Raw genomic sequence first — 25,778 nt, 5'->3', positions numbered from 1 at the left:
GGCAGCTACAACTACATAGTGATACCCAGTCATGACAAATCACACAAAAAGCAGCAAGTACAGGGTCAATTTTAAAAGAATAGGTTAGGAATTAATGTTCTTCACATGCTATTATTTGTTAATTACATATTAATGTTTCATGTTATATTTTGTAAACATTAATAGTGTTAGTAATTCCTCTGTATTACCAATTATAGCCCTTACCCATGTAATGATAACAACTTACATTTTTTTTTGTGGCATCATAAACATGTACTGGAGGCCTCCAAACAGTTCAAGCTAAACAACTGTCTCACCTATCCAGATGGCCTAGTCCAATCCCATGGGGGCTCCACAGCTATTGGTCCACAGTTCATGTGTTTCCACTAGTTTGGCTGTCCGTCTCTGTATGTTTTCCCATCATTATTTCAAAGTCCCTTGCTCATAGAACCCCTCCTCTCCCTCACTGATTGGACTCCTGGAGCTCAGCCTGCTACCTGGCCATGGATCTCTGGATATGTTCCATCAGTCACTAGTTGAAGGCTCTATGTGATGACAGTTAGGGTATTTGCTAGTCAGATTACCAGAGTAGGCCAATTCAGGCACCCTCTTGACTATTGCTAGTAGTCTAAGGTGGAGACATCCTTGTGGATTCTTGGGAACTTCCCTAGCACCCTGTTTTTCCTTATGCCCATGATTTCTGAATTTATGGATCTCTTTCCTTGTCTCCCACTCTGTCCCTGTTTCAGCTTGAACCTTCCATTCCCTTATTTCATTCCCCATTCCTTACATTCCATTACACCAGCTCACCCCAGTTTGCTCATGAAGATCTCATCTATTTCTTCTTTGCTGGGCTATCTACATGTCCCTCTTAGCATTCTCCTTGTTAGCTAGCTTCTCTGGAGCTATGGGTTGTAGTCCGGTTATGCTTTGCTTTACATCTATTATCCACTTATGAGTGAATACATACCATGTTGTTCCTTCTGAATCTGGAATACCTCACCCAGGATGATATTTTCTAGTTCCATCCATTGCCTCCACATTTCATGATATCATTTTTTTTACTGCTGAGTAGTATGCCATTGTGTATATGTGCCACATTTTCTTCATCCAATCCACTGTTGAGTTGTATCTAGGTTGTTTCCAAGTTCTGGATATTACAAATAATGCTGCTATGAACATAGTTGAGCATGTTTCCTTGTGGTATGATTGAACATTCCTTGGGTATATGCCAAGAAGTGGTATAGCTGATCTTGAGGTAGATTGATTCCCAATTTTCTGAGAATCTGCCATACTAATTTCCAAAGTGGTGTACAAGTTTGCAATTCCACCAACAGTAGAGGAGTGTCCCCTTGCTCCACATCCTCTCCAACATAAACTGTTATCAGTGTTTTGATCTTAGCCATTCTGACAGGTGTGGGATGGAATCTCAGAGTTGTCTTGAGTTGCATTTCCTTTCATGACCAAGAATGTGAGCAATTCCTTAAGTGCCTTTCAGGTGTTTGAGATTCTTCTGTTGAGAATTCTCTGTTTAGTGCTATACCCATTTTAAAATTGGATTGTTCAGTGTTTGATATCTAGTTTCTCAATTCTTTATATATATTGGAGATCAGCCCTCTGTCAGATGTGGGATGGGTAAGACCTTTTCCCATTCTGTAGGCTGTCATTTGTCTTACTGACTATGTCCTTTGCTCTACAAAAGCTGCTCAGTTTCAGAAGGTCCCATTTATTAATTGTTGCTCTCAGTGTTGTGCTACTGGTGTTATATTTAGGAAGTGATCTCCAGTGTCAATGCATTCAAGATTACTTCCTTTTCTCTTCTATCAAGTAACTAGATTTATGTTGATGTCTTGATCCACTTGGACTTGAGTATTGTGCATGGCAACAGATATGGATCTATTTGCAATCTTCTACATGTTGACATCCAGTTATGCCAGCACATTTGTTGAAGATGCTTTCTTTTTCCATTGTACAGTTTTGGCTTCATTGTCAAAAATTAGCTGTTCATAGGTTTGTTGGCTAATGCTAGGGTGTTCAATTTTATTCTATCGGTCCACATGTCAGTTTACATGCCAATAGCAAGCTATTTCTAATTCTATAGCTCTAAGTAGAGCTTGAGTTAGGATTGTGATCCCTCCAGAGGTTGCTTTATTGTACAGGATTCTTTTAGCTATCCTAGGTTTTTGTTTTTCCATATGAAGTTAAGTATTGTTATTTCCAGGTCTGTGAAGAATTGTTTTGGGATTTTGATGGGGATTGCATTGAATCTGTAGATTGCTTTTGGTAAGATTGCCATTTTTACTATGTTAATCCTACCTATCCATGAACATGGGAGATCTTTTTCTTTTCTGATATCTTCTTCAAATTCTTTCTTCAGAGTCTTAATGTTATACAGGTCTTTCATGTGTGTTCCCATGTAAGTTAAGACTCCCTTAGGAAGAGAATTTGTACTTTAACTTATTTTTCCCAGAAATTCTAAAATCCAAGATGGCTGACACTAAACAGACCCAACTTCTGAAAACCCACAAGTCCACTTATCCCCATACCTTGCACGCTTTACCTTTATTCACTTGATTAAATATATACTTATTTAATCTAATTATTGTTTACATTTCCCTTCACTTCTGTATTGGTGAAATTATTAAGGCCACTCCACGTAGTTAAAAGGGAGGTTTATTTTGTGGGGTAACTTAAAATGAAGGGGTAGGTTGCAGAGTCTGGCAAAGATATAGCGCAGTCCGGTGGTGTTCTCTGGAGAACTCTGCTTGGTCTACCTCCAGTGTCCAGGGTCCCAGAACCAAGAGAGAGCCCTCCTCTCGATCCTTGGTCTTCAGCTTCCTCCTCCACCCTGCCGTGTGGGCGTGACCATTACCGACGCCTCATTGGGGGTTGGAACTTGCAGGCCAATGCTGGGATGGCTATCCACTACACTTCTGACCATTTTATGTGAATATGTAATCAAAATATAGCAAACAGATCTTAGTATATGCCACAGTTCATCCTTCCAAAGTTGTCTGTTATCCCTAGGACTTAGCACAACTTCTAATAGATTCTTAAATCCCATTCAGAGACCAACATCTGAAAAATATGAGGATACACTAAGCAACTCAGAGGTAATCTTGGGCACACTCTGCTCTTGCTCTCTTGGGCTAATGACCTAGACACTCTGTTGTGTCTTTATGATGGTGTTCAAGTTGGTAGGCCAACAGTGGTTTATCTTTGTCTGCATAGGTTTGTTTTTAAAAATATTTTCTTCTTATTTTCAATTGGTTTACACTATGATAAGTTTGCCATATAAAACCTTTGTGAATATTTCTTTTTAATTGATAATTTCTGCACTCCATATCTTTTTCTCCATTTATGTGCTTACATCCTATTATACTAAATTCCCAACTTCCATTGTGTTCTGTTGCTTTCTCTAACTTCCCACCTTTTATTCTAGTCACACAGGCATCACTTTCTATTGAGAATTTCATGTATGAGTACTGTATTTATATCACTTGCTTCCCTCCCTCTCCTACTCAAAGTTCTCCCTTGCCATCTCAATTTTATAGCCAATTTAATTATATATGTATACATATATTTTGATAACTTGCCCAAATTCATTTACTGTTTGATTGTATGTATCTATTTTAGGGCTGACAACATGGTATTGAGTAACCAATTAAGGGACACATCCCTAGGGAAGACTGATTATCCCTTTATCTGTACATTTACCTGTAGCTCTTTATCCAGATGTGGAGCCCTTGACAGATTTCCTAGGCATGTTGGTATGTGAAGTGGTACTTCCTCTGGTGAGGTCTTGTTTCATTTTGAAAAAACTAATTTAAACTTCTGCTCAAGTAGTCAGTGGAACTTGTATCCAATGAGACAGAGAAACTTCACTATTAACTAATTTTATTAAGAAACTGACTTCAAAAGACTCTAACGCCTTCCACAGAAGATTTGATCAGCCTTCATGGATCATGAAAACTCAAAGCCTCCTAAAAATTATTTGTCTCTGTGGAGGTATTCGAAGGGAACTCTTTAGTATCTCTGTTAATCAATATCTGGAAACATTTTATGAATTCTTTTGTCCTCCCAAAGTCAATACTGTCATTGCCTTGGCAGGTGAAATGGAAACTGCAGTTGTGTAGGGAGGTGAGGTCACAGACCTCTACCTCAGGTGTGATCTGACTCCCTTCTTAACAACCAGCATCTGCCCAATGACCCCAAAATGCTGCAGATGCTAAATCCAGGTGAGTACTAGTATTTCACTTCTGGTGGAAGATCCAGCAAAGGAGAGAGACTAGGGTAAGTGCTTATTTCTGGTAATGGGAATTTGGTGTAGAACAAACTCCATGGAAAAGAAAGAAAAGGCATAAGAATAATTAATTCCATAACTAAGAATTTACTGAGGGATATAGAAGTGTTCCTAACCATGTACCAGTACCTGTTGATTCTTACTGTAATATAAGCCCCCCACTGAGGGTTACTCTGGGTACATGAGGATATCACCTGCATCTCTGAAAGTTATGAAGAACTATGGTAGTAAGTTAGTGTGTCAATTTATCTTACACTCCATGAAGTGTTGATGTTCTTTGAAGTATTATTAAATTTGGAGTTATCATCATGTCGTGCCCATAGTGGACATTAAAATGGAAATATAAGAAGCACAGAACCCTGTATAAGTGCAGTATGTAAATATGTTTCTGGAGGAAAACAAATATTTTTATGTGACACTACATTTATTATCTGGATATAGAGGCAGTAGTAACTTTGTATTGAATGGGCGGTTGTAAAATAACTGATTTGAAAACTCTCCTTCTTGTACATGAAAATGTAGAATGGAATGGATGATAGAATATTGGGCAATTACAAAGAGGAGTGTATATTTCCTGAGTATCTCTTTTGAAGTATTTTACTCAGATGATATGGAGAACTTGATTCAATACCTTTCATCAATGTTTATTCTTGTTGATAATAAAACATAGGGCCTTGTGCTTTGCAGGCCTAGGCTGTACCACTCAGATAATTTTTATCCACAATAGTGCTATATCTCCTTGGACAATATCTGAAAATTATCTCTCATTATTATTTATTATCTCACATGTGCCACCTCTATTTTAATGCATCATGAATTTCATTATGCTATATAAATCAATATAAGAATTATCAAATAATCCAGTTGTGGTGCTACAATCCTTTAATCTCATCATTTGTGAAGCAGGGACAGGCAGGTCTCTGTGATTTTGAGGTTACTGTGGTCTACACATTAAGTTACAGGATATTCAGTGCTACATAGTGACACCTGACTTAAAAACAAGAAGAATATTAGCAAATATATGTAGAATTTGAAGTCAGTTGTCTTAGTGACATAATTTTCTTCTCATGCTGTTATTTGTTAATCACAAGTTAGTATTTCAAGTTTCATTGTGTACAGAGTAATAATGTTAGTAATTCATTGATAGTTGCCACAATATTCCTTTACCACTTCCATAATAAGAATGCATATTTCAGGTGGAACAACAGGTATATCTTGTTTTTGTGATAATGAACAGCGAGATAGAGGAACTTTCTCTCATTTCAAACCACACTCAGAACACTGTATATTCTTAAAATCTTGAAAACTTGTTTGAATTTGTCATTTCCCTGTAGAGGGCATATTCATGTTGAAGTGAAATCTTAATTTTAAAAAAATGTACTATATATCTATTTTCATTGTGTGTGTGTGTGTGTGTGTGTGTGTGTGTGTGTGTGTATGTGTGAATGTTTTGCCTGATGTATTTGTGTGCACTATGAGAATCCAGTGACCTCAATAAGAAGGTGTAGGTATCCATTGGAACTGGAGTTGCAGGTAATTGTGAGCCACCACATGGGTGCTGGGGACCAAGCCCAGGTCATCTGCAACAGCAGTAAGCATTCTTTACTATTTAGCCATTTCTCCGGTCCTCTCAAATGAAAAGATAGAATAAAAAGCATACAATTACATACCAATAATGTGAAAAATGTCAGGTGGGGAACACAAACTGCATCTAAGAATTAAATGTGTTTGAGAACATCACTCAGGTTTTTGTAACCACAAACTGAGGTGACTATGTTTGTGTCAAACTACCCTGTGTTCATGACTTTCTGTATCCACTCTGCCTCTAAACAGCTGTTGGATTTAAAGAGTCATTTATCTTCAGTGTTACTAATGTCTTATAATGACAGTGTCCTCATTATACTTTTAAAAAGATCAAGTGTCAAAGTAATAGGATAGTGGTGACTCTCAAATTGTCATTGCTATCTGCCATATGTGCATTTAACTTATAAAAAATTATTTGCTATTATACACTCAATTCTTAACAAATAAAATTAAGTGAATATTTAGTAGAGTGGACATTGTAGTTCACTGGATGTGACCAGCACCTTCTGTACTTTCATGTGCAGTGTTCTATGGCTGTGAATACAAATATGCATTAGCAGAATTGGGCAAAGTGACCTCATATATTTGAGGACTGATGTGGTTTCATACTGTGGTGGTCATTGGTCACTAGTTCTTTTCTTTAAAATTTCTTACATTTCTTCTTCTTTCCTTACTCTGATTGCAGGTGGACACCAAAATACTCAATTCTAAAAGATGTGGTACAGACACTTCTTAGTCTTTTTCAGTCAAAGAGTCCCCAAGGCCACATCAGGTCTTTGGATGAAGCATCTTGTCAATACTTGTAATGTTTTCTATCCTCACAGATGCAGCATAGCAGGACCATTGACATCAACTCCCTAGAAATGTACCTGAAACCTCAGCAAGGAAACAATGCCAGGTAGGTTGAGCCTTGAAAAGTAACCAGGGATATTGTATTTTCATGTGTTCACTGTTGAACGTTGTGTATCCTAAATGATGTCATATTTCCTATATATACGATTATCATATGAAGCAGCAAAAGCTTAAACAAAAAAAACATTTTTTAATTCTCTCCTGACAAACATTTGAATAAATTCACATATTAGTCAATATCAATGTTCACAAAATTAGATGGCATTTGTTGGGAAACTGGTTTCAAATTGTGATTCCTGAGTTTCATTTGCAGATGTCAGGTGCCATTCAACCAAACAAAAATTATACCACATTTGCTTTCTTCTTTTGTTTGTGATTTATATTTTTCATTTTATGCACTTAAATCTCATAATCATACATTGCATGGGAGTTTCCCAACTGAACTTTCACTTGGAACCATTAGATACACAAACATCAATAGTATGAGATTTAAAAAAAAAATCTATGTGTGGGGAATGCTATGATGTTTGTATTGATTAATTGATCATGGGCTGATACTGAGCCCATGTTGATGATATGCATGTTGATGCTCCCAAGACTACTATTGGATTATAAACTCCAAATTTCTTCTGTGTGAAAAGAAATTTACCTTGTTTGTTTGGGTGGTTTGAATAGTATGTATGTTCCCCAAAACCCATGTGTTTGAAATTTTGGACTATAGGGACTAATAGTACTAGGAGGTGCAACATTGTTAGAGCATCTGTAGTCTTGTGGGAGGAATAGTGTCTTTGTGGAGGCAGGCTTTGATTTCTATATGCTCAAGCTATGATGAAAATGTGACTCAGTTCACTTCCTGTAGCCTGTGGATCAAGATGTAGAACTCTAAGCTACCTCTCCAGCTCCACATTTGCCTGTACCGTAACATGTTTCCTGCCACAAATATAATTGACTAAACCTCTGAAACTGTAAGCCAGGTCTAATTATTTTTTTTTAAATTACAAGTGTTGTCATAGTCCTGGTGTGTCTTCACAGTAATAGCATCCATAACTAAGACAGAATTTGCAATCAGGGAATGGTGTATTGCTCTGAAAGGCCTCACCTTGTTTTTAGTTGGAGGAATATAGAATTTGGGACTATGAATTAGAAAAGAAGTTGAATGGAATGCTTTAAGCCAGGCTTAATGGTTCATTTTCATAGGATCATTGAAGACAGTGGTGCTGAGGATGATTTGAACAGTAGAGGCCTGCCACAAGAGTTTTCAGAAAGGAAGAATGTTAGTATGTGGCTTAGAGAGTGGTCTTGTGATATTTTGGTGAAGAATGTGACTGCTGTTTGCCCTTGTTGGAAAAGTTTTTCTGACCCTAAATTTAAAAGGTTTGTTTAATATCATTGGCAGAGTTTATTGCATAATAGTGTGGTGTTGATAATCTTGTAGCTGTTAGTGTTCACTGATGTGCAGAATTCTTTAATTAAAAGGAGTAATTTAAGGAAGAAAAAATATAAAATGTAAAATTTGAAGAGAAAAGGAGTACCAGGAAGTAGAAAGGAGTAAGTTCTGTATTCAAGGAGATAAATAGATTAAGAAATGTAATAAGGGTAGTGGTTACCTCAGGGCAACATCACACCCCTTTAAGTTTCCAACTTTAAAAAGTAATTAAAAATCTTAGAGTCAGGTGTGGAAGTTCACACTGTTTATTTCAGCACTGAAAAGCAGAGGTTGGTAGATTTTGAGATTGACATCAGGCTTGTCTGCCTACATAGAAAGTTCCAGATCAGCAAAGCTTAGGCAATGAAGGAAACCATCAAAAATATTAAGCTGGTGAAGATGTAATTGAAAGATCTCTGAGTTCAAGGCCAGCCTGGTGTTCAGAGCTGGTTTCATTATATCCAGTATTAGGAGTAAAGGAACATTTTGAAAATAGAAAATTGGTGAAGATGCTGTTTGACAAGCGGATATATTCCAGCCATAGGAAGCAGTAGAACCTGGCAGCTATGACCATGTGATCCTGGCTTTATATTCAAGGATAGAAGAAAGTGATTATAGATTCTCACTCCTCCTGTGACTAAGGAAAGCAAATGAGGCCAGGCATGTTACAGGGTTGTCCCTACTTGGAGCCCCAGTGAGAACGTATTGTGAAGCTCTGAAAGTGAATCATGGATTGCCTCGCAGACCCCAAGATTTGAGAGATGCCATTGCTGTGGCATATCTGCTAATGATAGCTGAATACAGGGAGTGGAACCAGCCTAAAAAAGAAAAGTATGTTGCAGTCCACAAAGCTAAAATGACTTGGAGATCTAAGGAATTGTTGACATGGAAAAACAGAGTTTAGAGTTTGTCCTGGTGGTTTTTTTTTCATGTTGCTTTGTTCCAATATTTCTCCACTATCCTCCCTTTCCTCCACTTTGGAACAGCAATGTATATCCTGAGACATTATATGTTGGAAGTATATGTTTTTTTATTTTGATTTTTTAGGGGATTACATTTAAGAGACTGAATCTGAGAAGATATTTCAAACTATGGATTTCAAAACCTTTCTGAGACTGTGAAAAACTGTGAAGATTCATAAAATTGTCCTGAATGCACTTTTGCATTATGTTATGGTACAATACAGTGGGGCCACACAGTGGAATGTAGTGGTTTGAATAGGGAAGGCACCCATAGACTCATGTGTTTGCATGTTTGGCCTAAAAGAAGTAGCATTATCAGGTGTGGCCTTGTTAGAGTAGGGGTGGCATAGTTGGAGGTATGTGTCACTCTAGAGGTGAGGACACAAATACACAGTTTATGCCCTGTATGGGAGGCAGTTCACTTCCTGTTCCCTGCATATCAAGATGTTGAACTGTCAGCTATCTCTCCAGCATCAAATTATGCTACCATGTTGCCATGGAGTTAATGACTAAATCTCTGAAATGGTAAACCAGCCCCAACTAAATATTATCCAGTTATGCAGTTATAGTGTCTCTTTATAACAACAGAAACTGTAACTAAGACCTAAGTATTCTTAGGACTGGAGTTAGTAGCAGGCATGTTTGTATTTATTCTACTTAAGCAGATGTAAGAACTTTCCCACAGTCTTGGTAGTACATTCAGGAGCATTGGCCAGTTACAAGGTTCTTGGTTTATCTACAAAGAAGTTCAAGTTTGGTATTTTCATCCTTTTATCTTTCATTCTTTTGTTCATGTTTTCCTATCTTCTGTATTGGCCCAGTTCTCATTTTCTGGTCTGGTCACACATGCATCTCACATATATTTCTAACACCTATATGTAAAAAAAAGACATTGAGAGAGAATGAAGGCTAGTTAGTGATTTTTCTGTGACTGCTTTACCTTACTGAATAGAATACTTTCTAGATTCTGCTATGGCCAAACTGATCGTGTTCTACAGTGTTAGTGAATGGAAAATTGGAGACTGCTAGTATCTGGTCAGATCCCAAGGCCCATAGTCAATTCTGTTCCCCTGATTGTTCAACTGACTGTCATTGCATGGCTGATGATTGTATTGAGCACTGGTGCTATACTGGGACTGCATGGTTCAGACTGGCACTCATTCAAAACTGCCTCTGCCAGTTTCTTCAAGGGGATATGACCATAATTAAAAGCATTTCAAACAACTTCTGCAAAAGAAATAGAGTATGGTGTGCTGAGAATTTACTCTTACAACACTGACATGATGGACTGAAAACAAACTGTCATCTTTTCTATTATTTGTACTCTAATACTGAAGATTGGTCTAACATTATTCCAGATACAGTTTCAATACAGACCCTAAACATTTCCTCAGTAGCTTTCATTCATCATATATTGTCCTTCCCCTTGTCATTTATGGTAGCACTTTTTTGCCGTATTTTATGCTGTTGTGTATTATGTGAGATTTCATCATACTGGATATTCCTTTCTCTCTAAATGACCTGAAATTGGTGTGCACACATGAGTGTGTCTATGGGGTATGATTTTTATGAAACCATGTTTTAACTTGATGTGAGTTGTCATATGAACATCATTCTAATGCATTTAGTGTTTTTGATAACTTATCCTCATCTAAGTATGTTGCAGGGTAAAGAACAAAAGCAGGACAATAGTCCAAACAGAGAGGCTATATATAGATTCTTTTACTACATGGAGAGAAACTTTTCTCACACTGTAGATTCAACTTCATTTTAGAGGGAGCTTGTAAGGGTAAAGATACCAGAAGAAGCATAAACTGATTGGCAGTTGGCAGGGGTAAGTGGTGAGTACAACAATCAAGCAACATAACAAAAGATTAAAACATGCAGTTATTTGAGACATTTCAACCCCCAGTTTGTAGAATGAGTTTGATTATTTTTCCAGGAGATTTTTCATGGAAGGAATAGAAAAAGGAGAGTTAGTTTCATGTTAAACCAAAGATGGCTCTACCTGATTCAAGATGGAATCTTGGCCATGTTAAAGACCATAGGTATATTCTGAGTGATTATTAACTTCTCATTCCATATCTTTTATTCTTAAATGAAGTACACATTAAGTATTGATATATTTATATATGATTTATCAATATATTCTGGAATTCTTTCATTATATCTGTTTCTGTGGGCTATCATTTTTCATTATTGGACATGGTGACATTATTCTGAATGTTTTCATTTACCATTAAACTTGATGGCTCTCCTTCATCATTGCGTGCATTCTGAGGTATTGCACATTCTCATAGTAATGTACATGGATAGTCTCTACTCATGTCAAACATTAGAGGATGAGGTCTTTTGAAGTGGTCAGGGCTGGTCTTCAACACCTACTTGAGCATAAAAGACCCTTTGTTTCAGTCCCTCAGTACTCTGTGGTGTAAAGACTTATTTATCTACTGTAGCCTGTAAATATTTGTCAGTACTTATTTTACCAGAAGAATAGTGCTGACATACACTAAAGGAAATTGTTAAAAATCACAGAATGGACTTCTGGAACCTAGCAATCATAATTGTACTCTTATCACAAATTACAACTGGAACTGTGGGAAATTGCTCTCTAATTTTCTACTATCTAGACCTTTACTGTAGAGAATGTATATTAAAGCCCATAGACTTGATTTTCATGAATATAATGGCAGCCAACACCTTGGTTATTCTCACTTTAGGAGTGCCCCAAACAATTGCATTTTTTGGATTTAAGCATTTCTTGAATGATTCTGAATGCAAGCTTCTTGTATATATTCAAGGAGTTGGTAGGAGTGTGTCCATTGGCATCACCTCCCTCTTAAGTGTCTTCCAGGCCTTGACCATCAGTCCCAGGAAGTCCTGTTGAAAGGATCATAAAGCCAAAGTATATAAGAACTTCAGCTGCCACATTTCCCTCCTCTGGATTATGTACTTGTTCATAAATTTTATTTATTTTGCATACACACTTGTCCATAGGAATAACAAAAATGTAACAAGAAAACGAGATTATGAATATTGCTCAATTGTAGAGTGGGATGAAATTGGTGGTTTACTCTATACAGCATTGGTAGTGTGCCCTGCAGTCTTCTTTTCTGTGCTCATGGCATGGTCCATTGGATCCATGACTATCATTCTTTCCAGACACAAACAGAGAGTTCAACACATCCGTAGCACTCATGTTACCAGCAGAAACTCCCCTGAATCCAGAGTCACCCAGAACATTCTCATCCTAGCGATTACCTTTCTTGCTTTTTACACTCTCTCCTCGGTCTTAAGAGGCTGCATTACTGTTTTGTATAGTAACAATTGGTGGCTGGTGAACATCAATTGCTTCACTTCATTGTGTTTTCCAGCATTTGGCCCCTTTGTTCTCATTAAAAATTACTCTATTGTGTCCAGGTTTGATTTAGTCGGGATAAGGAATAAATGTCATTTATGCACATTTTAAGTATGCCAATGATATGTTTTGCTTGGTATTCAGGTGTTTACTCACCTGACACCCTCAAGTGGTCAATGCATAACATTATTTAGGTAGCACCTTGTCTTTTTAAGATTTGCTGAAATGAATATGGGACTCTTGCCTTGTGGGTGAATCAGGAGCCTACATGATCCAATCCTATTGTGTGAGGCCCATTGTACTCTTCAACCTGAAGCTGTGAGTCTTCACTTTGCCCACCTGATGTTCAAAGAAGCCTGCAGACACCTTTCAATAACACTGCCCTTTTGTGTCATTCATTCTCTCTGGGAATCTCGCCTGCTTGTTGCTTTCACAGATGGCTCTGAGTACTACATTCTACTTGCTTGAATACTGAAATAGCGCCTGGCCATGATAGAGTGCATGAGGAAGTCCTGGTCCCATCACAATTCTCTAGCCTGCACCAATACAGAAAAAAATAAGATTACTATCTTTCACCTTATTCAAAAATCAATTTAAAATGACTGAGGGTTGTCTTGTAATTACAAGTCATGTTTGCTAGTATTTTATTGAGAGTTTTAGCATTATCATGGAAATTGACTTGTAATTTTCTTTGTTGTTGTTCTGTCCTTATCTGTGTTGGCATAAGTGTAATGCTGGCTTCATCAAAAGAGTTTGGAAGAATTGAATACAGTCATGATAGATTTTTTTTTTTTTTTAGATTCAGATAAAAACAGAAAACAAAAACGGAAATGTATTTGACCTAGGTATTATGCTTCTGCTCCAGGACATACTCCCAGAGAACATCATATCATACTCTGGAGACATTTTTACATCTATTTTTTTGGTTTTTTGAGACAAGGTTTCTCTGTGTAGCTTTGGTGCCTTTGCTGGAATTCACTCTATACCACAGACTGGCCTCAGACTTGAAGCAATCTGCCTGTCTCTGCCTCCCAAGTGCAGGGATTAAAGGTGTACACCACCACTGCCTGGCTTCACATCTATTTTAATGACTGTTCTGTTAACTATAACAAGAAAAAGGGGCCACTCGCATTTGGTGGTGGGAGAGCAGGAAGAGGGGAGAGAGGGAAAAGTGTGGTTGGTATGTAAAATGAATTAAAAAATTAAAAAGTAAGAAAATTCCCATGTCATTTTTCATACAAATAGAAAATAAACAACCCTAGAATTCAGGTAGAACCACAACAGATCTAGATAGAAAATATAATCCTGGTCAGAAAGAATGATTCTGGAGAAATTGCCATTGCATATTTTAAGACATAATTCAGAGGCAAAAAAATAATAACAACAAAAACATCAGTAAGTTGTTGGCATAAATACACACATGTAGAACAATGGGACAAAATTGAAGACTCAAAAAGGAGAAGGTACCATGTGAGCCCTCTCTCTTTTATTTATTTATTTATTTTGTTTTCTTTACTGGCATGATTGGACTCTGGATGGCCTGGGAATAGATCCTGGTTCCTCTGGAAAATCAGTCAATGCTCTTAACTGCTGAGCCACCTCTCTTTTCATTACCTTGTGACTTCCTCGCTCCACCAAGCTCTATCACTTTGGTATGTTTGTACAGACCTCCAGACCTCTATGGTTAACTAGTCGCTAGTTCTTACTTCTGATTTTCAGGCAAGCTTTATTAGTTAGAACACAAATAAAATATAGCCACATTTCAGTGATTTAATATTAAACAGTGTTCCAAAAGCATATGGTAGAGAAAAGAAAACAACAACTCAACAAACTCTGCTGGGAATATTGAATTTCCATATACAAAGAATGAAATGAGACCTATACCTATTACTTTACATTTTCTGACATCTTCTTCAATTTCTTTTTTCAGGGACTTAAAGTTCTTGTCATATTGGTCCTTCACATGCTTAGTTAGTGTAACCACAACGTAGTTTATAATATTTGTGGCTATTGTAAAGGGTGATGTATCTCTGATTTCCTTCTCAGTCTGTTTGTCTACTGTATATAGAAGGGCTACTAATTTTTTGAGTTGATCTTGAATCCTGCAATGTTGCTGAAGGTTTTTATTTGTTGTATCAGTTCATTGGTTGAATTTTTGGGGTCATTCATGTATACTAACATGTCCCTGGAACTGGAGTTACAGATGACTGTGAGCCAAAATATGTTTGCTGGGAATCAAACCCAGATTATTTAGGAGAGTAGACATTGCTCTTAACCACTGAGCCATATCTCCAGCATATATATTAGTTCATTTTCTATAACTGTGGCAAAAATTCCTGAAACAACAACTTGAAAGATATATTTTGGTTCATGCTTTCAGGGGTTTGATACAAATTTTCATGACACACCATGGTTGGGAAGAATATCAGGACAGTAGGAGTGTGTGATGGAAGAGGGGTTTTCATCGGCTCTTTATATATAGTAGATTGTAAGAAGAAGCACTGGGCACCAGGTACAATGTCCAAGTCACTTTTAGAGTTTTCTATTGAAGCTATGAGGCAAATGCATCTTCTATATATTGTAATACTTTCCTCCATCACCTGTGGACCAAACCAAAATACACACCCGTGGAAGATATTTAATTTCCTATCAGCAATAGGATGTGGCATGCTAATTGTTTTAATTGCATTTATTCATGAAGACTCTAAGTAGCACACTATATCATAGTAATTGTTATTGATAGTTTCCCCCTTCAAGTGTGATAAGTTTTAGGATTACAAGTAGCATGAAGACACACACATTTATGTACCAAAATGATTGAAATGGTAGTCCATGAATTAGAAAAAAAAGTGAGGAGTGTATTGACAGGGTTTTGAAGAAAGAACTGGAGAGAAAAATTATGTAATTATATTAAAACCTCAAAATATTTAGGGAACTCCATATGTTTCCCACAAAATTAATTAAATGCACTGGGATACAAGTGACAGAGGCCCTAGGTCCCCATATAAGTTAAAACTACCTTAGGGAGAGAATATATAGTTTACTTCAACTTACTATTTCTCCCAGATATCCTAAAATCAATGATGTCTGATACTACACAGGCCCACCTTCTGAGAACCCACAGTCCATTTATTTACACACCTTGCACACTTATCTCTATTCACTTGTTATTTACTTGATGTATACTTATTATTGACTAATAATTATTTACATTTTTCCATTCACTTGTGACCATTTTATATAAATATGTAATCTAATTATAGAAAACTAATGTTAATATATGTCTCATTTCATCCTCCCAAAGTTGTCTATTATCCCTAAGACTTGTGAAGCACAGCTTCTAGTAGAATCATAAATCTCCTACGGAGACCAACATCTGCAAATATATAAGAATATCCAAGTCACTCTGATGTAACCTTGAGGGGCCTCAGCTCTTGCTTTCTTTGGCTAATTGCTTTGACACTGTTGTGTCTTTATGATGGTATTTTGGTTGGAATACCAACGGTGGTTTACCTTTGTTTGAACAAGATTTATTTTTATACTATCTATCTTCTTATTAATAATTAGTTTACCCTATGATCTGTTTCCATATAAAATCTTTGTGAATATTTAATTTTGATCTATTCTAAACCCACTCCATCTCTTTGTCTCCATTTATCTGCTATATCCTATTATACTAATTTTCCACTTTCATTATGTTATGTTTCTTTCTCTAACTTCCCATTTTTTATTCTGATCATATAGGTATCACCCAATATTGAGAATTTCAAGTGTGAGTATTGTATCTATGTCATTTTCTCCCCTCCCTCTCCCTTCACCAAGTCCTCCCTTGTTCCCCTGCTGCCTTTCAAATTTATAGACTCTTTTACTTTAATTATATATGTGTATATGCATATTTATAATCTGCTAAGTCCATTTAATGTTGATCCTAAGTATACATTTTAGGGCTGACAACATGGTATTGAATGACCAATTAAGGGACACATTCCTAGGGAGGACTGACTCTCCCTTTATCTATACTCATTACTTAACTGTATATATTTTTTCCAAAGGTGGATCCTTATTGGTGTAATTATTAAGGCCACTCCACGTAGTTAAAAGGGAGGTTTATTTTGTGGGGTAACTTACAAATGAAGGGGTAGGTTGCAGGGTCTGGCAAAGGTATAGGGCAGTCCAGCGCTGTTCTCTGGAGAACTCTGCTCGGTCTACCTCCAGCGTCCAGTGTCCCGGAACCAAGAGAGCCACCTCCTCTTCCTCCTTGGTCTTCTGCCCCCTCCTCTGCCCTGCCTTGTGGGTGTGATCATTACTGAAGCCTCAATGGGGGTTGGAACTTCCAGGCCAATGCTGGGATGGCTATCCACTACATCTCCCCCTTTTGTCTAAATAAGAAAGTTCTAACCGAATAAAAGACTATACACAAAGAGATGGTTATCAAATATTGTCCAGGAGTAATGAGGGATAATGACTTAGATAAGTTGGAATTACAATAAGTGCAAACAATATCAAGCAAAAAACACATAGTAAAATCCAGGGAAGTCTAGAGCGTGGGTAGGTGGCATGTTACAAAGATCATTCCAAAAGGTATCCTATCCTAAAGAACCTGAGTCTAATACATAATATATTCTATCTAAGATATTATATATGTACATATACTAAGTTGTAACTATAACTGCTAATCTCCAACCTCATCAAAGACCTGAGAAGCAATATAATAATACCTGAGAAATGGAAGAAGGATGCAAGCAACTTTCGGGAGTCTTGCAAGAGTAGACAGAGACAGCTAGCCGCCTGGCCAGTCACCTAACATTTCTCAGTATCGTTGGTGCATTCAAATTGGCTACAGGCCTAGAGTATCTGACAGACCATTTCAGAAGCAGGAATTCTGAAAGACCATCTTACTCTGTCTTGGCAAAGTATGGTGGTCGCTTTCATTGTGTCCCACTTGTCCAGACAGGACAGCATTTGTACTGTCAGCAGTTGAGGCAAGGGCAGTTCTTTGCCCAATAGGCCATTTTGTGCCAAGAAGACAAGCTTCCAAATGGAAATGTCTTAGAAGCCCAACATTCTCTCAGGATCAAATTGGTGCTGCCAGGAGCAATTGTGTCTCATGTCAACAGAATTCTAAATTATTTAAATGCAATATTCTCTAGGTCCATGAAGTGTTTGAAGATTACCTGTCCATCTGACCTATGTATTTATAAATCTGGATAACCTAACTAACATAATCATAGAGGTGACAAGCATAGGTGACAATAACTCTGTAAGTCTCATCTACCTAAACAACCTAAGGACTAAGGCTTCCTATAAATAAGGCAAACAGTCTGTAATCAATTGTACAGTAAAAGGACAATGACTTCAAATTGTGACAATACACAAAATATCTTTAACAGAGTTAGGAATGTATAGTGCAATATGCAATATGATAATAATCCTAAATATATATCAGTATACAGAATATCTTAAACAGAAGTAGAACATACATACAGTATGACAGACATAAATTCACATTTGTATCAATATACAAATATTTCAAATCTGAGGTCTTTGATGTGGTTGAAGACTAGATAGTTATAATTTCCTCAGTTATGATAAAAGATAAGTTAGATATAAAACCTTAGACTCACAAATATAAGATAGATAGGATATCTTCTTTAATATTGTAACTGTAATTCTTGCTTGATAATTGTTTTGTTATATGTAATTGTATTATGTAAAAGTTAAAACCTTCCTTAAAAAAAAAGAAAAGGGGAAGTGCTGTGGATATCGCTCTGTGTAAATAAAGTTCTGATTGGCCAGTGGCCAGGCAGGAAGTATTGGCAGGACAAGAGAGAAGAGAATTCTGGGAAGTAGAAGGCTGGGGAGAGACACCGCCAGCTGCCGCCATGAGAAGCAACATGTAAAGACACTGGAAAGCCACAAACCATGTGGCAAAGTATAGATAAGCAGAAATGGGTTAATTTAAGATAGAAAAAGGAGATAACAAGAAGCCTGCCACAGCCATACAGTTTGTAAACAATGTAAGTTTCTGTGTGCTTTCTTGGTTGGGTCTGAGCTACTGTGGGACTAGTGGGTAAGAGAGATTTGTCCTGACTGGACCAGGCAGGAAAACTCCAACTACAGAACCTAGTTAAATTTCCCATGCATGTAGGCTGATGCAAGCCACAAAAATATACAAAGTAGGATTTGATGTGATTATGACAAAGCTAATACCTGGAAGTAGCCAAGGAACTTTTAGAGGTCAAGCTGAGGCTCAAGGAGCCTTGATGATATTTGGCTTTTGATTATCAGCCATTTCCTGCTATGAGTTTCTTGTGTTCTATTGTAGCTTTCCCATCATTTATTGGGCACCATTTCCCCTCTACTAAAGTAATATTTAGATAACCATGTGCGCTGACAGCTATGCACAGCCAGAACCCCAGTTCAAGCCTTGCAGAAGTCCACAACTGGTCAAATTGCAGCAAAGAGCTGACAGCAGTACGCCCAGCCCCAGGTGGTACATTTACAACACAATCCCTACATCTAAGGCTCAGAGAACAACATAGATTAGTGGGTGCCAATGCTGTAAAATCCAGAGGATGGGACCATCTGCTGAGAGATTATGCCTTCTCTATATAGCAATGAAATAGTGCATATATGCCTTTTTTTCTGTCTTCTTCCAATTTCCTAATGTACTTCCACCTTTAAATCCATATAAAACAGAGGCTACCATGTTCATATGGTACAAAATAGGCTGTTTGTTCAGCTCCATCCATTTTTTAACAAATTCCATATTCATTTTGTAATACACAGCTGAATAAAATTCACACACAAACATGCAAACAACCTATCTTTGACTAAGATGCACTCTCACAAAACTTCTTAATTTATATGGTGTATATAGTCTCAATGTTGACATATCTCTATTGATAATGATCTTATTGGAAAGATTAAATAACTTTTAATGTTTCATCCACCTACAGTTATTATCTTGATTAAATATGTACTTTCGATATTTGTTAGCCTATAGGCATGATAAAATGATAGAACATAATAGAATAAAAAGAACAGAAATAGTGTAGGCAGTGAAAACATTTGGACATTCTAACATTTGTTGATTAATGTTGGCAAGTACAGCAGACCTAGAAACTGAGGTGCAGTGTCTGATAAGAATAAAGGTATAAATTGCTGGAAAGTCTGCAGCTGTTGATATCATGGTATTGACCATCCATCTATTGGTTCCATTTGCAAAGGTTAAACACATGGTTAAGATGGCAGATGTTGTATAAGAGAACACAAAACTGCTCACCAGGGTAAGGTTGGTTTGTGTGGCTCTGTTCTCAGGAGATGACTTATGACACAGAAATCAGAGAATGTTTTGCATCTTTGTTTGTGTTTAAGCAGGAAAATCACCATAGTACCAACCACTAGCTCAAATCATGATTCCCAAACACATGACATCTGAGGAACCCAATAAGATTACTTATAAGGCAGACATTCTATTTTGATGTATGGCTATAGCATGGAATAGAAAAATCTCTAATCCCAGTGTACTTTCTTCCATCCCACATTTCTGTCAGAAGCACAGTAATGATACCATTTAACATTAGTTGCAGAATCTGGCAGAAGGTCAAATGATCTTGGGGTGCTGGCTTTGACATGTATTACTTGGCATTCCTTGATGTGATCATGATAGACTGGAAGAAACTTAAAAGAGATATGGAAACAAGGCATAATTCTCTGGCAACTATATGAAAATTAAAAAAAACAAGTTTAGCTGAAATGTTATTAATAGTTCCACACAATAGAAGCAGAAGGTATATTATAAAACTCCTTCTATGAGGCTACAATTACCCTGACTCCTAAACTAAACAAAGATGCAACAAAGAAAGAGAACTACATACCGATATCCCTCATAAACTTTGATGCAAAAATAGTCAATAAAATTCTGGCAAACAGACTCCAAGGACACATCAAAACAATTATCCACCATGATCAAGTAGGCTTCATCCCAGTGATTCAAGGGTGGTTCAACATATGAAAGTCCGTCAATGAAATACACCATATAAACAATCTCAAAGAAAAAAACCACATGAACATCTCACTAGATGCAGAAAAGGCATTTGACAAAATCCAACACCCATTCATGATAAAGGTCTTGGAGAGATCAGGAACACAGGGAACATACCTAAACATAATAAAGGCAATCTACACCAAGTCAACAGCCAGCATCAAATTAAATGGAGAGAAACTCAAAGCAATACCACTAAAAACAGGAACAAGGCAAGGCTGTCCCCTCTCCCCCTACTTATTGAATATAGTACTTGGAGTTCTAGCCAGAGCTATTAGACAACATAAAGAGATTAAGGGGATACAAATTGGAAAGGAAGAACTCAAGCTCTCCCTATTTGCAGGTGACATGTTAGTATACATGAATGACCCCAAAAATTCAACCAATGAACTGATACAGCTAATAAAAACCTTCAGCAACATTGCAGGATACAAGATCAACTCAAAAAAATTAGTAGCCCTTCTATACACAGTAGACAAACAGGCTGAGAATGAAATCAGAGATACATCAACCTTTACAATAGTCACATATGTCATAAACTAACATGGGGTTACACTAACTAAGCATGTGAAGGACCTATATGACAAGAACTTTAAGTCCCTGAAAAAAGAACTTGAAGAAGATATCAGAAAATGGAAAGATCTCCCATGCTCATGGATTGGCAGGATTAACATAGTAAAAATGGTGATATTACCAAAAGCAATCTACAGATTCAACACAATTCCCATCAAATTTCCAACACAATTCTTCACAGATATGGAAAGAAAAATACTCAACTTCATATGGAAAAACAAAAAACCCAGGATAGCCAAAAGAATCCTGTACAATAAAACAACCTCTGGAGACATCACAGTCACTGACCTCAAGCTCTAATATAGAGCTACATTAATAAAAACAGCTTGGTACTGGCATAAAAAGCAACATGTGGACCAATGGAATTGAATTGAAGACTTTGATATTAACCCACACACCTATGAATGTATAATTTGTGACAAAGAAACCAAAAATGTATAATGGAAAAAAAGAATGCGACTTCAACAAATGGTGCTGGCATAACTGGATGTCAATGTGTAGAAGGCTGCAAATAGATCCATATCTGTCACTGTGCATAAAACTTAAATCCAAGTCTATCAAAGACCTCAACATAAATCCAGCTACTTTGATCCTCATAGTAGAGAAAGTAGGAAGTACTCTTGAACACATTGGTACCAGAGATCACTTTCTAAATATAACACCAGTAGCACAGACACTGAGGGAAACAATCAATCAATGTTACCTGTTGAAACTGAGAAGCTTTTGTAGAGCAAAGGACATGGTCAACAAGACACAGTGACAGCCTACAGAATGGGAAAAGGTCTTCACCAACCCCACATCTGACAGAGGGCTCATAACCAGAATATATAAAGAACTCCAGAAATTAGACATCAAAATTCCCAACAGTCCACTTAAGATATGGGCTATAGAACTAAACAGACAATTCTCCACAGAGGATGTGCAAATGGCTGAAAGACATTTAAGGAATTGCTCAACATCCCTAATTATCTGGGTAATGCAAATCAAAACGACTCTTAGATACCAACTTACACCTGTCAGAATGGCTAAGATCAAAAGCACAGAAGGCTGCTTATGCTGGAGAGGATGTGGACAAAGGGGAACTCTCCTCCACTGCTCGTGGTAATGCAAGCTTGTACAGCCACTTTGGAAATCAATATAGTTCTTCCTTAGAAAATTGGGAATCCATCTCCCCCAAGACCCAGCAGTAGCACTCTTGAGCATATACCAAAGGAATGCTCAATCATACCACAAGAGCATTTACTCAGCTATGTTCTTACCAGCTTTGTTTGTAATAGCCAGAACCTGGAAACAACCTAGATGCCCTTCAACTGAAGAATGGATAAAGGAAATATGGTACATATACACAATGGATTACTACTCAGTAGAGAAAAACAATGACATCATGAGGTTTGCAGGCAAATGGATGGACCTAGAAAAAAATCATCCTTAGTGAGATAACCCAGACTCAGAAGGGCAAACACGGTATGTACTCACTCATAGGAGGATACTAGATGTAAATCAAAGGTGACTAGACTGCTACACAACTCCAGGGAGATCTAGAAAACCGGACCCTAGGAAAGACACAGGGATCACCCAATGAAAGTGAAATGTATGGTATCTACATGAACAACCTGGACGATAGTGGGAGTAATGAAGGGCAAGACTTGTGGGAAACAAAGCTTAGGGGAGCAGGAGATCCCAGCTGGATCAAGAACAGAAAGGGAGAACAATGAATAACAGACCATGATAACTGAAGACCACATGAAAACAGGAATTGGCAGAGTGCCTGAGAGGTCCCCAGAAATCCACAATGATATATCCTCTGTAGTCTACTGGCAATGGTCAAAAGAAAGCCTGTTCTGACCAAGTGTGGTGATCAGATGGCTAAACACCCTAACAGTCGTCTTGGAACTCTCATCCAATAACTGATGGAAGTGGATGCAGAGATCCTCAGCCAGGCCCGAGGTAGAGCTAAAGGTGTCCAACTGTCAAGAAAGAGGAGGGTCTGTAAGAGTGTGAATTGTTGAATCCAAGATTGCAAAAAGCAAAGTGACAAATAGCCAAATGAATGGAAGCACATGAATTATGAACCAAAGGCTGTAGAGCCCCCAGCTGGATCAGACCCTCTGGATAAGTGAGACAATTGAATAGCTTGATCTGTTTGGGAGGCACTCAGTGTGTGGGACCAGGATCTGTCCTTAGTACATGAGCTGGCTGTTTGAAACCTTGGGCTTACATGGAAACACTTTTCTCAGTCTGGAAGGAGGTGACAGGACCTGCCTGTACTGAATCCACCAGGTTTAAATGAATCCCCAGTGATGCCTTGATCCTAGAGGACATGGGAATGGAGGGAAGGGGCTGGGAGGAAGGTGGGGATGGGGGAGGGAGGGTGGAGGACATGGGAACCCAAGGCTGATGTATGAAATTTAAAACACACAATAATAAAGAAAAAACATTAAAAAATATAAAAAAATAAAAAAAGAAGTATGTCTGACCAAGTGCATCCATCGTCTGAGTGTTTTCTTTAAGAGAAGATCCATGAAGTCAGCCCTGGTTAGGTGTTTTAAAATTAGGTCTTTAGGCCTGGCTCTGATCCCACAGAATTCATCAATGATAAAAAATACAAAGCAAGGCTGAGTTACCCAGCATTCCCAGGGAAGTCTGGGACTGGAATAAGATCCCCATGGCCAGCTCTATGTATGAAATTCTGTTATAATTCTGTGACTGTCACTTAATGTGAGACACAGAAAACCCTTAAAAGCTATGCAGGACTAATATCTTCATGCCATGCTAAATATTGTGCTTCCTAGAAATCAGTACATTCCATTCTGGAGGAATGAGAAAGTATGGTATTTCCACCAGACATTTCCTGAATTTGCAAGAGTTCTGGTTGTGGGGAAAGGTCATCCTTATAGTGTTTTTCACTTTGAGTTGGCATGTTGCACTGTGCCTCATGATCATTATTGAATTCCAATTTGTTGCAACCTTGTGCCTGATGTTCCAGTGGTGAGAGTGTTAAGAGTATTATACTTTAAACAACAGATAGAGAGAGGCAGAGAGAGAGAGAGAGAGAGAGAGAGAAATAGGAGTTATTATCTTTTCTTTTACTGCATCAGTGGTCTTTAAGTTTACCCTAGGTCTTTGGAATATCTCAACTCTGATTTTGGTAATCAAACATTGTCAGGTATGGATTCTATCTTATAGATTAAGACTTCAGTCAAATCAGACATTGCTGGTTACCCATTTGTACCCTTATTGTCTTTGCATATTTTCAACATTTGATTGAATGTTTTCTGTTTAGTTTGGTATTTGCTTTCCTCTTTTGGTAGCCTGTAGATGTAATGGTCTTGTTAAATAAGAAACACAGAGCCAATTACAGATTTAAAAGCCAAGAGGTTAGAGCAATAGCTGAGAGCTGAAAAACTTACCCTTCACTGCAGCTCTGTCTTTCCTCTCTTCAAGAGAGCTATTTCCTATATTTTTCTCTTTTTTATAGATTTTCTGTTCTGCCTTCTCATTGGTTGTAAACCCAACCACATAACCGCCTCGTCACTGCCTGTCTGTACAGACCTCCAGGTTTTCAATTGTTGGTATTGAGATTAAAGGCGTGTGTCGCCATGCTGTCTGTATCCTTGAACTCACAGAGATCTGCCTAGCTCTGCCTCACAAGTGCTGAGATTAAAGGTGTGCACTACCACTGCTCAGCTTCTGCTATGGCTTACTCTGACCCCAAGGCAAATTTATTAATATACAAATAAAATCACATTTCAGTACAAATAAATTATCACTGTATTTCCCCATTTCTATTTTAATAAAAAAGGAAAAAGTTATAACTAATAAAAGAAAAAACTATATACAAAAGTATAATAACTATATACCTTATATACAAGCAATAAATAACTAAAAAAGGTCTCCTCCATTATTATTTGACAAATTCAGAGAAAATAAATCCATTATATATCCTATTTTGGTAAGTCCAAAATGTACCTGATTTTCACATTCTGTCCTAACTTATATTACAAACAGAACTTTCTTATAACATCTTTCAAATTTATACACTTACACCTCTTGTGAGTTTCTTTTCTGAAATTATTAACAAGTAAAATTATAACTATAACTAACTGATCGTCAACTCCCTCAGAGAACCAAGAAGGAAATAATACTACCTAATAAAAAATAAAAACAGGAAGTGACTGCAAGCAGCTTCCAAAAAAAAATGTGAATTGACAGAAACAGCCTGGACAGTCACCTGAGGTTACTCCACAGTGTTGGGGCATCATCTTCAGCCTATAGGCTTAGCATATCTGATGGAGTCATTTGTGACTAGGATATATATACAAGGTAAACAGTTGAACCTCATATTTGGTGAGAGTAGTCCATGTACCAGTAACACCTGAATTCCATTAATGTCATGTCATGATTCAGGATTTTAAATTCTGGAAATTATTGTTGATTTTTCAACTTAGCTGTCCATTCTTCTTGGCTGTGTGTGTGTGTGTGTTTGTGTGTGTGTGTGTGTGTGTGTGTGTGTGGCTTCATCTTAGCATCCCATTCTTCTCCACATCCATCTATTAAATGCCAGTCTACTATTGAGAGGGGTGAGCTTAGTTATTCTTCAAGAATAACTGTTTCATCTGCTGTTCCATTGCACCTCAGAAGCCATCAGCCCACTCCCTGTTCAGCTGCCTTTGAAGAAAAGGGCATGTTACCTT

General features: G+C 37.5%; 1 pseudogene; it reads left to right on the top strand.

Moving 5' to 3' along the window:
* The first annotated feature begins 11,633 nt into the window (after positions 1–11,633).
* Positions 11,634–12,575, top strand: LOC118575044 (annotated as a pseudogene).
* The last annotated feature ends 13,203 nt before the right edge of the window (positions 12,576–25,778 follow it).

Source organism: Onychomys torridus, unplaced genomic scaffold, assembly GCF_903995425.1.
Source record: "Onychomys torridus unplaced genomic scaffold, mOncTor1.1, whole genome shotgun sequence".
NCBI lineage: Eukaryota > Metazoa > Chordata > Mammalia > Rodentia > Cricetidae > Onychomys > Onychomys torridus.
This window is presented reverse-complemented; position numbering and strand designations above follow the sequence as displayed.